Source organism: Nanorana parkeri, unplaced genomic scaffold (assembly GCF_000935625.1).
Source record: "Nanorana parkeri isolate BGI_ZX_2015 unplaced genomic scaffold, ASM93562v1 scaffold738, whole genome shotgun sequence".
Taxonomy (NCBI): domain Eukaryota; kingdom Metazoa; phylum Chordata; class Amphibia; order Anura; family Dicroglossidae; genus Nanorana; species Nanorana parkeri.
In genome coordinates this window covers 148,239-164,508 of record NW_017307006.1, presented here as the reverse complement: position 1 = coordinate 164,508, position 16,270 = coordinate 148,239, and the positions used below count along the sequence as shown (strand labels likewise).

General features: G+C 41.8%; 1 pseudogene; it reads right to left on the bottom strand.

Moving 5' to 3' along the window:
- Positions 1-3,727: 3,727 nt before the first annotated feature.
- LOC108793320 lies at positions 3,728-15,537 on the bottom strand (annotated as a pseudogene).
- Positions 15,538-16,270: the final 733 nt, after the last annotated feature.

The window sequence follows — 16,270 nt, the reverse complement described above, 5'->3', positions numbered from 1 at the left end:
GCATGAATTGGGGCTGATCTAAGCTGTGGAAGTGTATAAATTAGGTCTGATGGTGCATGAAATGGGGCTGATCTGAGGTGTAGGTGCATGAATTAGGTCTGATCTGAAGGTGGATAAACTGGTGTTGATCCGAGGTCTGAAGGTGGAGAAATTGCATGAATTGGGGCTAATCTGGAAGCTGAAGGTGCAGAAATTGGGGTTGATCTGTAATTTGAAAGTACATGAAGCAGGGCTGATCTGAGGTCTGAAGGTGAAGCAACTGTGGCTGATCTGAGGTATAAAGCTGCAGGATTTGAGGCTGATCTGAAATCTGAAGGAGCACGAATTGGGGCTGATCTACAAGTCTGAAGGTGCAGAAATTGAGGCTATTCTGAAGTCACAGATGAATTTGGCCTGATCTGAGGTCCGAAGGTGTTTGAATTGGGGGTGATCTAAAGGTCCAAAGGTGCATGAATTGGGGCTGATCTGAAGGTGCAAAAATTTGTGCTAATCTGAGGTAGAAATGTGAATGTATTTGGGCTGATTTAAAGGTTTGAAGGTGCATGAACTGGGGCTCATCTGAGGTCTAAAGGTGCATGAACTGGGGCTGATTTGAGCTCTGAAGGTGCATGTTTATTGACATTTCGGTTGTCTAATGCTTGTTAATTGACTGTTAATTTGGTAAAGGTTGCTGACCCCTCATATATCATTTATACACTCACTTGCCCTTGTGACTTAGTAAAGATAAGGGAGTTTACTCAAAAAATTCAGGACCACATCACTCAACATTGGTACTTCATATGCCAGCGATACTCCACATTACAGTACCTGCCTGTAGACATTTTGCTGCACTGGCACACTGTATTGTTGTGTTGAATTATGTATAGATCAAAAACCATTGATTTGCATCATAATGGATTAAACGGGGGCTATATTCTTTATTTCTATACCATATGTAGGAACCTTTAGGTTTTTGAACATATATTAGCATCTTGTGTTGTATTTTTTGGTTTTGTCTTTTAGGAACTCTGTAATCAACTTTAATGACAACACAAGCAGAGATGTACCTCTCATGTGAGATTCTTTAATTTCTTATACTTCTCTATTTGTTTATGTTGGTATTGTTCTTGATTGCGTTTGGCAGGTGATGCTTATGAAATCTCCTTCCATTATGAATGAAAGTTCACATCTTTTCACCTTTGATCTTATAAAAGAACAGGAACGCCCAAAACTGTTCACATATTTACCTATGTACAATTTGCATAGCTGTGCATTAAACTCACATTTTGGATTTGCAAGTTAGTTGTGCGACATATTTTGTATGATGTATCTTTTAGCCAACAACTTTTCATTGTGTTAGGATACGTTATATAAAGCTGAACTTGAGGAAAACTGATACATACAAGAAAGCTGTTTTACCCAACAATTTATTTTTATTTCTGTCCATCCACTCTCTAAATTTACATAGCTCGTCCATACAGTCCTGTCTTGAGAATATTTCAGATGCGCCCGGAGGAGTCTCTTGCTATCCTTTATGGTAGATCCAACTTGATTTGTAGGTAGCTCATTATGGTTAGGCAGCTCAAAGTCACATAGTCTTCAATTGGAGATACTGGGAGCAACTCAGGGACAGAAAACAGAAGAGTGTTACACCAAAACAGATATCAGAGTCTCTTAAAAAGTTTTATGATTGTGTCAATCACACAGCCACAGTTATTACATTTTTTTATGTACTCTGGCGCTCTTCTGTTTTCTGTTCCTGATACAGTCCTGTCTGGCATGGCAGGAGATCTGATTTTAAGTAATACTTACAAGTTTTATCCTTACCAAATCCTGTTACTGGAAAGTGAAAGGAAAAGCAGGACACTGATCTCTGTTACTCTGCTCTCTCCATATATCTGCGGTGGCCGGAATGTTGTGCTGCTTCTCCTAGTCTGAGCTCTGCTGTATATGAGATTGCAAAAGTTGTAAGAGGCTCATACCAGTTCAAATTCAAGAACTTATACTGTTTACATTTAAAAATAAATGTAATGATGTGCAGTATAAATGGATATAAACACGTTTTTGATCTGTATCTTTTATATCTGCCGGGAGTTCAGCTTTAACTAAAGCATAACTGGCTTAAGTACCAGTTAAGTCATTGAGCCGTACCACAGGATTCTGGAAAAGATGAAGATGCCGGACCTTACTACAGCACTGGAGTGCATTCTTGCAGGATTTTGGATGCTGAGCTTCACCGACATCACCAAGGGGCTGGACAGGAAACTGCAGACATACTACTGGTGTGATTGGAGGATGAAAATATTTTGCAGGAGACAGTCAGAGAGAGAGGACTGCTAGAGAACAGTCATTACAGTCCCCTTACTTGTTCCCACTTCTACTACTGAGTGTTGTGGTCTGAGGCCTGCACAATAAGAGGAAAACGGTTGTATGTGCAAATATAGCCAAAGCTGTTTTTTTTTTATGTTGGGCAGAGCAAGGATTAGTTAGAACCCATCAGGTTTTTTTGGTAGCATTTTTTGTCTTACTGGGGAGATTTCCCCTCACCTCTTGCACCAGAGACACAACAGGAAGTGAGAAGAATTGTATTCAAAGTGAGGGACATTCCAATCTTAGACATTTGTCTCCAGAACATTTGTTCCCATTGGAAGTCTTCCACTCTATTTGTGCTAAGGTGACATCTGTAAACATTGGGATTTTCCATCACCCTTTGTCCTGGTGACAATGGTTACTAGGACAAATGGAGGGGAAGCATCTCACGGGCAACAATAAACACCTAACAGGGATTCTGAGCATTCCACAATCTATTACTCTAAAATTAAAATTTATTTTTGTTTACTGTTATTGGCATTTGATTATTTCAAGAGTTAAAAGCTGTCAGTACTGCAGGAGGTGCAGGAGTACTGCAGAATGGCCCATCAGGTTTATGGCCATGACATGCCATATACTGTACCTTGACACATTTTTCTACATCCAAAGCCTTTTTTTATGTAGGGAGAACACGGGGAATTACTTGTTTCTTTGATAAATACTGTCTTTATTGAAGGTCCTGTTCCTGGACCCCATCTTTAGTACATACGGCGAATGAAGAATAAGGAAATCTACCAATGGATAGTTGGTACATTGATGTATCTAGTACATTTTTATCATAGTTTAGCTATGGCAATAACCTCTTGCTCTTTGGTTTCTTTCATTCAGAAGGCATTTTATTCTGGGACAGAGATCTGGGACCTGGCAAATTATGTAAAATGTGCACTAGGCAGAATTTACAGGAATAGGCACTTTTTATTTTTTCCTATTTCTTCCAATTACAAAACCTATGAAATAAAATATATGTTTCCAAAACGTCTAACAAAAAGCAGCCCTATTTGTTATTTCAATACAGTATATATGCATCTCTCCTTTTTTGTCAGTGCAGCATGGGTGTGGCTCGGGGATGAACCTGGAGTCTGTAGTGCTAGATTTTCTGTGCCTATGGGTTTCTGAGATGTAAATGCAGCTCTGAGTATAATGCTTTTCTGCCATACATGATCACACTGATTATAGTTACTTTGGAATCATCTTGATAATACAACAGTATGCTTCTGTAAATTAGTACTTGTTTTTCATTGCCTGACTATTCCCTATAGACAGCCACCCATGAAAGGGCAAAATGCCCTGCTAGTTGGCCACTGAGTGAAAGACAAAAGTTGTCAAAATTGAACCTTCTTGAATAATTTTACCTGGAGTATAAGTAGCTAATTGCTCATCAAAACCTTATTTCATTGTAATTTTTCTCTATACCAAGAAACCTTTTTTTCTGTACGACTTTTGGAGATCCATAATAATTGTTCCAAATATATTCTGGGGAGAGGACTTTAGTTGGCTTGTAAGATAGAAAGTATTTATTTAAGTAGCTTTCATCATGCCAAAGTGCCTCAATGTTTTTCTGTTTGTCCTCCAGCATGGCATTGTGGCAGAAATTGGTGAGTGGAAGGTTGAATGTTCTGCGCTATGAAATAGACCTGAAGGGGGAGATTTCACAGAGAGTAAGGGTTAACCGCAAGCTGCTGAAACTAAGGCCAAATAAGCCTCACAAATTGGGTTTAGAATAGTGAGCGCTATGGGTCCCCTGGAGTGAAGTGAGAATCTAACAATGACTTATTAAATAAGTGGTATACAAATTATAAATATATAAATATCTCTAAGACCTATTAAATAAGTGGTATAAAAATTATAAATATATAAATCTCTAAGTGAACATCTTATTATGTGTAATAAAAATTACTGAAGTGATATGTGAATAAACGAAACAAAAATCAACAATGTGAATGAACTAAATATGAATAAATGTGAATAAATAAGTAAATAAATAAATAAATATTCAATAAACCGTGTGGCCGTGATTTTTTCCTAATTTTGTGTACATATAACTGCGTCTATCATCATCTGTGATGTGCTGATAGATGTGCAGTGGTGTATCATAAACGTGTCCTCGTGTCCTAAACTTTGAGGTTAAATAGTGTCCAAGGAGTATTCCAATCTAAAAGGGGCAAGAACTTGAATGTGTATGTCCAAGGTGATGGTATCCTGGGGGATGATGTGTCGGAGAAGCGATGGGTCCCCGTAGGGCTAGCACTCACCAGATGCCGGGAGGGAGTCAGCTTTCTCTTCCGCCATGGTGGCCGAAAGGAGATGGTCTTTGCTCCGTCCTTCCGTGGGATCTTGCAGTATATTTTCGGTCCTGGTCCCAAAAAGAGATGTCGATATCCCGATAGTGAAAATCCCCTGGTGATGGTAAGATACTCTTTGGATTGTTCACCAGATGCCGGGAGGGAGTCAGCTTTCTCTTCCGCCATGGTGGCCGAAAGGAGATGGTCTTTGCTCCGTCCTTCCGTGGGATCTTGCAGTATATTTTCGGTCCTGGTCCCAAAAAGAGATGTCGGTATCCCGATAGTGAAAATCCCCTGGTGATGGTAAGATACCCTTTGGATTGCTTCCGGGAGTACGTCCTAATTTTTAGTCTCTCCGAGCGTGGGTGTTTTGGATCCAAAAAAAGGTTAGAAGAGGAGAGAGAGAGCAGGCAAAGGGCTCATAGTGCATTAAAAGTTTACACTTTATTGTGTCATTGCATATGACATATAAAAAACCTTTATATATTTATAATTTGTATACCACTTATTTAATAGGTCTTAGAGATATTTATATATTTATAATTTTTATACCACTTATTTAATAAGTCATTGTTAGATTCTCACTTCACTCCAGGGGACCCATAGCGCTCACTATTCTAAACCCAGAAATTGGTGAGTGTGATGACCTCTTGGATGACACCACCAAAATTTCCTCCAGCATAATAAAAATCCCCAACATCAAATGGAATGTAGGCAGCTGACTCTGGCCTGCGTTCATAAGTAAATTCTGTCCGTGAAGCTCCAAAAAAACCAGGATGTAAGGTTCCAAAGACATCATTTAAGATCTCCAACCCAACCTCCTCCAAGAAGATCATGTCAACATCAACGCTCACTAAGTAGTCTACTTCTTTGCTGAACTTCTTAATTGCTTGGTCTAGGATCATCTCCATACGTCTCATGGTAACATCCTGCCATCTTTGATAGGCAGGTACCTTCAGGATAACCAGCTTTCGACCATCAGCCAAAGTGAAATTAGAAAAATCTTTGTCATGGTCAGTGAAGATGTAGTAGGTGACATTATGTCCCACCATAAAGAACTTTTCAGCTGATTCAATAAATGTTTTGAGGAACATAACATATCTGGAAAAGATGAAAACTAAAAATTGACAGTAATGTATTTATTTTTAGATTTGATTATAAAGGCTTTACGGTCGCAATGGCAAGCCTATGGCACGCGTGCCACAGAGGGCCCCCTGGTGTACCCCTTGCCGTGCACTATCTGAGATGGTGAGCAGACATCTACTGCTTCAAGTCCTACACCACGCTCTAAGATATCTCTAAGACTGCTACCCATCTCCCACTGCCAATAGGTACCTGGCCAACATCATCAGCCTGTCCCTCACCCAGGTCAGCAACTGGTTCAAGAACCAGAGGCAACAGGAAAGCAACCTGTCCAAGGTGCAGTCCAAGAGGTGAGCCAGATGGCAGCCACCTCCTGCTACTGTACACCATTCTGCCATTATTACCACTGCATCATGGCTGTGGAGCAAACTTTTTCTGAACTTATTTTCCTGGCAAAGTCAATCATGTACTGACAGAGAATGGAAGGCCACTCAGGGCATGGAGCAGACTCACTGTGTTTTGAAACCTGATTCTGGGCTCGGATTTCATTCAGATGATGAGAGGAGATGGACTCCTTGTGTACCGGGGAACCCTGATCCTTGTTGGTGTGGTTGTGGCTGTCATACTGGTGACTTCTGCAGGGAGGGTTGTTGATTGTGATGTGTGTGCTTGTTATATGTGTGTTTGATATGAGGGTGTGTGATATGAGTATGCTTGATATGAGTGTGTGATGTGTGTGTGTGTGTGTGATATGAGTTGTGTTTGATGTGTGTTTGATATGTGATATAAGTGTGTGATATGTGTGTTTGATATGAGTGTGTGCGATGTGTGTTTTGACATGAGTGTGTGTGATGTGTGGGTGAGTTTTATGTGTGATATACTCGTGTGTTTATGAATGTATGATTACATGTGTGTTATTATATGTGTTTGTATCACTGAGTGTATGAATGTTCGAATATGTCTTACCATTATCTTCATTAAAGGGTACTAATAATGATATAGCATACAAAGGTTTTAGACATTTGTGCACTGCTAACCTTATTATAGCAACAGTATGGGTAAGGCCCTTTTCTGTTCTAGCATGCTTGTCCTACTGTGCACAAAGCTAGCTCCATAAAAATAAAGACTTGGCTTAACAAGTTTGGTTTGGGGGAACCTGAGTGGCCTACACACTTTAGGATGAACTATTATGCAGATTGTGAGCCAGATCTTCTGATCTCACAACAGTATCAACCTTTACAACCTCCCAAATGTTCTTTTAGATGAATAAGCACAGATTTCCACAAACACACACAAGGCCATCGACAATGGACTGCAAGAAACATTTTTTATGGTGACTACAAAAATCTTTTCTTAATCGTCCATTGAAGGACACAGGAATGTAGTCATTCATTTGGGACGTCCAAAAGCAGTTGGACTGAAAGATCCAGCGGATAAATCCAAAGCGTTCAATGCTTGAACAAAGGCTAGTTGAGGAAGTTCCAATCAAATTCAGAAATGGCTATGACAAAGGGAAGGATCCAAAGGATCAAACTAATTTTGCAGACCAGTGCGTGTCATCAGGGGAAACTGCATCTGAAGGGATGACGACCTCAGCTAATAATCTTGAGGAAAACTATTTATCACCAAGAAGAAAAACAGGAGGAATAACAACAGCTTTAAAAGGAGAACTATGGGGTCAGTGTTTTTCCCCATAGTTCTCCTTAGGGTAACGGGAGGACACAAACTAGCCTCCTCTCGTTACCCTAAGCTCAGTATACTGCGAGCTACAGCTCGCGGTATACTGAGACGCCACAGCCGGAGCGGTATCCCGACCTCGACGTCGAGATCCGCCCAGTTGCGTGAGTGACAGCTGGCTCTGCCTATCTAGAGGCAGAGCCAGCTGTACCCACCCCCTCCCCCGTCCGTACCGCCAGTCAGCGCTGGCAGATCGGAGCGGGGAGAGGGGAATCCAGCCCCTCACTCTGTCACGACAGAGAGCCGTGACAGGATCGAGAGGTGAGCGAACCCGGTATGTGTTCGCTCACCTCCCGATCTACTGAGCCGACCTGTGACACTCTCATTGTCACAGGTCGGCTAGAACTATGAGGTGAGTGGAAATCACTCATCTCATAGTTCTCCTTTAATATTTTACTGGGGTAAAAGCAGAAGCCTAGGATACCTAACCATTGACTGCATGGAAAGGTTGGACAGCCAATGTATATCCGAATAAAAGATAAACTAGTAAACAACTAAAGGTCTAAGTGGAACATCCTTAACACTTGACTTTATGGAAAGGGAAGCTAGGTTAAACAGGTTATTAAAAGCACAAGACTATTTAGCTAACAGAGGCTTAAGTGGATGCCTTAGCTCTTGAGATCTGGGAAAGAGAGGCCCATAACATGAAGAATTTTTTTTTTAAATCAGATACTTTTGTTTTGCTTATTTTGAAAATGTATATGATGTATACATACTCAATAAAAATCAAAACAAAACATCAACTACCAAATAAAAAAAAAAGGGGGCAGATCAGACAGACTACAGATATTGATTGATTTTATACATATCTTATATTTGTCATAGGCACATAAAAAAAGTTAGTGGCAACAGCTGAATTAAGCTCAGAGATTTGCTCCACCCTGGAACTAGTTTCATGCCTGAGTAGACTGGGGAGCATTCTATTGACCTGTGTGGTGACAAAGAAAAAGCAAAACTCGTGTGGTGGGACACAGCCTGTGTGGCAGTTAATTGAATAGGGAGATAGGTGCTAGGGGCATCACAAGGTTGCACCTAGTTGGTAGTGAGGGATAACGTGTGTAAGTGGCCAAAAGGCAAGGGTTTATTTTCATGATTTGTTTGTTTTGCTCAAATATTCTTGTAAATATTGTAAATAAACTCCACGTGTGTTTCACTGAAAGAAATCCTTGTTTGCTTGCCTAATTTCTGTGGCGTGTACTCATCCAGGGAGTCACACACACCCGCTGCCGAGCTAACATCCTCACAATATATATCTCTATCTATACAGTATATGATCTATATTCCTCACCTATCTCGATATTCATTACTATTTGGACCATTGTTGAGAATATTTCTTGTTTTGACCTCTATATTGGTATGTTATACGCTCGTATTCTACTGTCTTATCTAGTTCGGAAATCCACTCCAAAAGCATTGGAGGGGAATCAGATGCCCATTTCCGCACTGCCATTCTTCTAGCAGTAAACAATGCTTTTTGAAAGGCCATAGCTATTTGGGGATTCATCGATAAAGAATCATAGATCCCTAAAAGGCACACTTGGGGTGAATTGTTCCCTGATATATCAAATACAGAGCTTAATACCGATATTACTTGATGCCAATATCGTACTAATTTATGGCATCTCCATAATAAATGAATCAAAGAGCCTTGCTGAGATCTACATTTCGGACAGGATGAATCTTCTTTTGAACCTATTTTAAACAGGAAGCCAGGTGTAAGGTAAATTCTATGAAGGATAAATAATTGAGTAAGTCTGTGTGTCTGACAAGGACACTGATACTACATTATTCATAGCCTCTGTCCAGTTTCTATTTTCCCTGGAGAGCAATGTGAATTGGGCAATATATTTGGACAATAATTGTCCGTATAATAATTATATAATACCCTTTGTGTTTTTATAGGTGACTAAATTGGCTTGTTTGCCAGTGTCCAACTATATCTCCTGATGGTAGCAGTATAACACAAATGTCTAAGAATTATTATATTCCTGTCCCTCTAAATGGATGATAAAGAAATATAATGTTATGGTAGTCTGCCCCTTAAAGGGTTATTAAACCTTCGCATGTGTTTGCATACAGGTGAAACTCGAATAATTAGAATATCGTGCAAAGTTCATTTATTTCACTAATGCAACTTAAAAGGTGAAACTAATATATGAGATAGACTCATTACATGCAAAGCAAGATAATTCAAGCCGTGATTTGTCATAATTGTGATGATTATGGCTTACAGCTCATGAAAACCCCAAGAACCCCAAATCCACAACCTCAAAAAAGTAGATTATTACATGCAATCAATAAAACAAGGATTGTACATAGAACAATATCGGACCTCTGAAAAGTACAAGCATGCATATGTACTCAGTACTTGGTTTGGGCCCCTTTTGCAGCACTTACTGCAATTACTTTTGCACGATATTCTAATTATTCGAGTTTCACCTGTATATCTACTGTTAGCGAGCAGTAGATATATGCAAAACAATAAAAAAAATTAAAAAAATACTTTTTCAAAGGGTTAATACTTACCCGTGTCTCCGCCGTGCGCTCCCATCTGAACATCTGAAAATTTATCGGGCAGGCGCAGAGGATCTTGGGGCGGGCGCTTCGCAGTTCAGATGTTGTAGTATATGGAGCTGCGTGCACCCGCACATACTCCATGGGACATGAGAGAAGAGGAAGACAGTGGAGTCAACACTGGATTGGAGACCTGCACCATCGCTGGAGGGACATACTACACTAAAGAAGATGATCGGATGAAGAGGCATGATTTAAGGTAAGTCCCTACACTAACTTTGGGGGGAGGGGAAAAAAATAGCCTTTAATGTCACTTTAAAGAATTGGTCACAGGTAGTGCATTTATCCTGATTGGCCCTCTTCCTGTACATAGCATTTTTAAATGTAGTATCATTGCAAGGCCTTGCTCAAAAATCTTCACGCATGGGGCCATTCACTCCTTTAACTTTATTGGAAATCTGAAACCTGTTGATCTCAGTGAGGCTGTGTTAATACATTACAAAAATGCTCAGCACTTATGTTTTAAATATGACACCTGCAAAACATTGTATTATATCATGCAGACCTGGCTCAAGATGACATGTCATAAAATCTTCATGAAGTTCAAGAGGTACAGGCATTAAAAGCTTGGACCCCAACTGTGCACTATGGATCCACCCACCTTTCCCTATTTCACTACTTTGTCCTGTAGTGATGTAAGGGCCAGAAAATGGACCCATAGTACACAGAAGGGGACATCCACACAGGATTATTAAAAGACATAATAGTAAACTTACTTTTTAATGGCAAACACAGTAATCCCAATGTGGACATCTGATGGAACTGTGCATTCAGTATATCTCGGTTAAACACTCCATTCCATACAATTGGGGCAAGCCAGGGTGTTACCAATAGTACATCTGATCTCCTTAAAAAGAAAAAAATGGCAAGTTGGACCCATGGTCAATATTTGCTGAGTTTAAAGACTAATAGTATACAAAGTTGTCTTTCAAGTAAGTGTGGTTTATGATGGAGTGCTATTACATTAAAGCAGCGGTCCCCAACCTTTTTGGCACCATGGACCGGTTTTGTGGAAGAAAATGTTTGTGCGAACTGGGGGAGCGATGACACGGGGAGCATTGGGTATGAGTACTCATCCACCCCCCACCACCACCTCCTCCTGCACATCTGACAAAAAGGGAACTTGGTCAGAACTTGCTCAGCCTGCATGTTTTTTTTGAAGCCCGTTCTAATGTCTATGGTGTGGTTGCATCTGCTGTCTCCGGTAGGTGAACACACATTGCCCTGCACTGACCACACTGATCAATGAAGACACAACAGAAAATTCATCCTCACCTTCCAATATGGATCTCACTGGAGCGTGGGGAGGTCCCGGGGGTGGGGCACAGCGAGCTCTATAGCAGCGGGCTTCCTCACACATTCGCCGTCTCCCCATCTCATTGTCCTCAGCTTTGCTCCCGCTATGACATCAGAGCCAAAGAGATCACTCCACTGCTGCACTGTGGATGGGCGGAGTAATCTGACAGGAGGCAGAGGTAGTTGCGGCCCAGTTCTTAACAGGCCATGGACCGTTACAAAGTGATGGCTAGGAAATTCCTTCACATGGACGCAGGCAGCAATAAAGACCATGGGGGTTATTCACAAAAGGGTGAAGAGTTTGGAGAAGGCTGAACTGAAAATTGAGCTGAATTTTTCCAAATGAGCTATTTTGGCCTAGATTATTTACTTCCCTGCCTTCTCCAAACTCAGTAGATTGAGCATCACTCAGGATCCCAACCTGAAAGAAGCAATTTCAGGGAGGTGTCCCTCTTATTTCAGGGAGGTGCCCTCTCCACCCCCATCCACGGAGGGGGGATTAGGGGTGCTAGGAGAGAGCAGCCCCCTGAAATGATGGCAGATAGCACAGGAAGCAATAGCTTCTTTGCTATTTGCAGGTTTTTTTTCTGATTTTTTTTTTTTTAGTATTCTGACAGTTGCAGTCGTCAGAATAAAAAAAAAGGCATAAGAATGCATAGCTAGATTCCTATTGGCTATTGCACTTTGAAATAGCCAATAGCAAACTAGCTATTGCACCCGCCCTCTGCTGCTTTCAATCACCAGAAGAGGACCTGATAGAAAAATTCAGGTCCCCCTCTGCTGATTGACAGCAGCAGTGGGCGGGTGATTTACCTAGTTTGCTATTGGCTATTGCAAATAACCAATAGGAATCTAGCTATGCATTCTTATGCCTTTTTTTTCTTTTCTGACTGATGGTCGGGCCGCGGCTCCCGATGTCAGAAAAGAACGATCGCAGGGAAAGGTTTACTCTGCTCGATCGGGCGGCCGGGAGCCGCTATCCAATAGCGGGAGACTCCCGGAGCATCCGGGAGAGTTGGGATGTCTGATCACTTCCTGTCAAGGTGATATTTGTTGGAGAGACTAAGAAGAAATCTCACACCTCTCTCTTTTATAGTATAATAAACCTAAAAAAGTTCTAACCCTTTTGTATTTAGCATTGGGTAGGGAATAGTTAAAACCCCTATCTGCTTTGTTTTGCCATCTGTGTCTCATTGAAAAGATTTTATTTTATTTACATAATTTACATAGACATAACAGGAAGTGAGAGGAAACTTCTTCATAGTGAGGGAAATGCTCCACTAGACAGTTGACAACAAAACCAGTGTTGCCATTGGAAGATTTCCCCTCTATTGCTCTACTGGTGACAACTCAAATTTTTGGGTTTCCCCATCAGTTTCAGTCATGGTGAAAGTGGTCAACCAGGACAAATGGAGATTGTGGATGTACGAAATGGGAACACAGACAGCAACAAAAAGTTCACATAGGTTCTAATTAGGAATGCACCGATATATCGGCTACCGAAACCTATCGGCTGAGAATTGCACTTTTGTCAAAATGCTGAAAGTGCCATTTTCTAGCTGAAATAGTGGTGCATCCGTTCTTTCTCTCCTCCCTGTTGGGCGCTGCTCTGTGTCCCAGAGGGGAGGAGAGAAACTGTCACAGGCGGCCAAGTGCTGTGGGAGGAGATCGCTGTGAGTGGCCGGCGTCTCTCCTCCCCCGCTCAGCCTCCTGTCACAGATTGGGAGAGCGGTGTGGGCAGAGAAAGCCAGTGCTGTCACAGGAGGCTGGGCTCAGCGATCAGTGATTGCTGAGTGTTTGTAAATAATTGAAGACATGGTATGTTTACTATATCCTCAATTATGAATGAATAGGAAGTGATCTGCATCACCCCCTGTTCATTCATGATTGTGGATATAGTAAACCCACAATGTCCTTATGTTATGAATGAACTCAGTATAGAGGATTCCTGTTCATTTCTAACCGGGGCTGCAGAAAAAGAGATTGAGGACTCAATCTCTTTCTATTTTAAAAGGGAAATATCAGGGGTCTGTTTAGACACCCAATATTTCCCCAAAGCCCCTAAAAGAAAGGAAACAAATAAAATATTTAATAAAAATGAATATTTACAAATAATTTTTTTAAGTTTATAAAAAATAAATACAAATAAAATATTTAAAAGAATTTGAAAAAGTTAGAATAAAAAACATTTTTGGTTTCGGCTTCGGCCTGAATTTTTTTTTTCACTTCAGTTTTTAAATTTTCATTTCGGTGCACCTCTAGTTTTAATCCCTCACAGCCCTATTTAAAACTAAAAAAGTTTTAGATACATCTAAGGCCCCGTTCATACTGAGCGATTTATCGCGCGATTTTTGCAGTGATATCGTTCATATTTCCACGCGATATCGCTCTATGTAGCTTCTCCAATCCATTTCAATGGAGCTGTCATCCACATCTCGTCGCTCAATATCGCTCAATATCGCTTGTAGCTCGTCGCTGGTAGCTTGTCGCTCCTACATGACCCTTTTTTCGAGCGATTTCGAGCGATATTGCTCCTGATTGCATACAGCCCAATAGGAAAAAGTTGCGCGATGTCGCGCGACAAGTCGCTCAATATCGCTTGTCGTGCAATAACGCTCAAAATCGCGCAATTTTCATGTCGCTCAGTGTGAATGGGGCCTTAACCTCCCTGGCAGTCTGATTTATTATTATTTTTTTTAACTTTTAAAATTCCCACCAGTTCCGCCCCTGTGCGACGGAGGTTAATAAACATGTTTTGGCTGAGCTATAATCCTAGGGGACATCCAGCCTGGATAATGCAGGGGTGTGCAGCAGCAGCCGAAGGAATACCTGACGGCCACTGCTTTTACTTTCTCTACATTCCAGCCGAGACGAGCAGAAGAATACTCACTGCTGACAGGCTGGGGGCGGAGACAGCCTTCTGCTCTCAGGCATTCAAGAGCAAAGCTGTGGAAATCAACAGCCGGAGAACGATGCAAGGACCCCTAGAGACCTAAACATAGGTGGGCAAGTGGCAGCCCAGGGAGCTCAGCTGCTATCTGGCTGCTGAAGGTGAGGGACTGGGCAGGGCGGTGTAGGATGTGGTCCCGTGGACTGCAGCACTGAAAGAGCACTGCAAGTGCAGTGTGTACTACAGGCAGCCTTGTTTAATAGATCTCTGCACACAGCCTGTGGTATATATATATATAATAGATCTCTTTACACAGGTGTGACACAGGCAGCCATGTGTGCTGGAATCTATTATATTTAGAGCTTGTTCACAGCTAATCCAGTGTGTTCCAGCACAGTTAGTGGCTGGAACACTAACTAGATGGATCACATACAGCAAGCCTCCCTGCGTTCTGGGGTGGGAGGGGGCATGGCAGTGCCATTCAAGTCAATGGCACCGCAGACATGGCCAACCCACCCACAGTGAGATCGCCCACACCAGAACCCGTGGTACAGCAATGCCCAGGTTCTAGTCCAGGGGGATCGCAAAAAATAGTGCATGAAATAAATGCATGCACTATTCTTTGCCATTGCACTAGACCAGAACCTGGGAATTGCTTAACCACAGCCCCCCTGAGACCCCGCATAGCCCCATGAGACCCCACACAGCCCTCCTGAGACCTTGCATAGCCCCTGAGATCTTGACCACTCCCTGAGACCCCGCACAGCCCCCTTGAGACCCCGCATAGCCCTCCTGAGATTTCTCCTTGGAGACATCAGCCCGGCACCCCAGAGCAGCACAGAGTAAGTAGCTTCATATTGTTCTGCATTGCTGCACAATGTATTGCTGGGATTTGTAGTCTTCTATAGCCAGGTGCCTTTCAGCAATGCTGTAAAATGTTTTGCTGGAATTTGTACTCCCACTACAATGACAAAATACACGCATTCATAATCCACTTTTAATGTACAGCGAGGAAAAAGTGGAGCTCTACGAGGAAAAGGTGGAGCTTAAAGAGGAAGGGGTGGAGTTTACAACAGGGTTGGTCTTAAAGAGGAAGGGGTGGGGCAGATGTAGATTAGGGGGGTGCCTGAGTTTAGTCTTGTCTAGGGCAGGACAAAACCAAAATACACCACTGGAGCTTTGATTGCATCTTGTCTGCGGTGGTGGCCATTTCATTGGGCTTCCTCCAGAAAGGTTAATGCTTCATGGAAATGTAACTTTCACAAAGAAATAAGGATGAGATACTTACGGTGGTTTGAGGGCGTCAGGCTTGTCATACAGCATTCTAGAAAGGTTTAATAGAACACACAGAATTTATTGATATCAAAAGCTACAACAGGGCAATCCTAACCATGCAGTTGTCTCCTCAATCTGTTTAGAATAAGCTCTTCCAAAAACAATTCCATAGCATTGTACATAGCATTCATATTACTAAGATTCTGATTTACCTGAAGGGAATTAAAATCATACTTTGACAGCTTTCGTTATACCTTAAAGGCTAAGTTTACCTTTTGGACCTTGATTCATTTTACACCCATATTTACATTGCAACTTCCCATCCCCTGCCCCCCTCCCCATTTACCTGAATGGTGGGGTTCTTCTTTCTCCCCGCATCCTGTTGCTCTTTTTTAAATTTGGTCCAGTTGTGCATGACTCCACCCGCACAGTATCGTCAGCCATTCATAGATCTTTTGACAGAATATGTAACTGGAGAAACTACAAGTCCCATTAGCCACCACAGCAGAGGGAAGTATAGTTTTCAATGGAATACAAGGCAGTAACGTCACCACCTGTAGTCCATTGATTCTTCCTCCTGTTTGTTACTGGCCTTCCACAATTCAGTACAAACATGGACAGAAGGTCTTTATCATATCCCAAAAAAAACATGTAACCAAATACACCTCGGTATACATTCACAGCAACGTCAACCCTCATGCCTCCGCTGTTTCACCGTGCTCAAAAACATATACAGTATCCGCACTCACAGACTTTACATGGCCATCCTTTCACAGATAAGCCA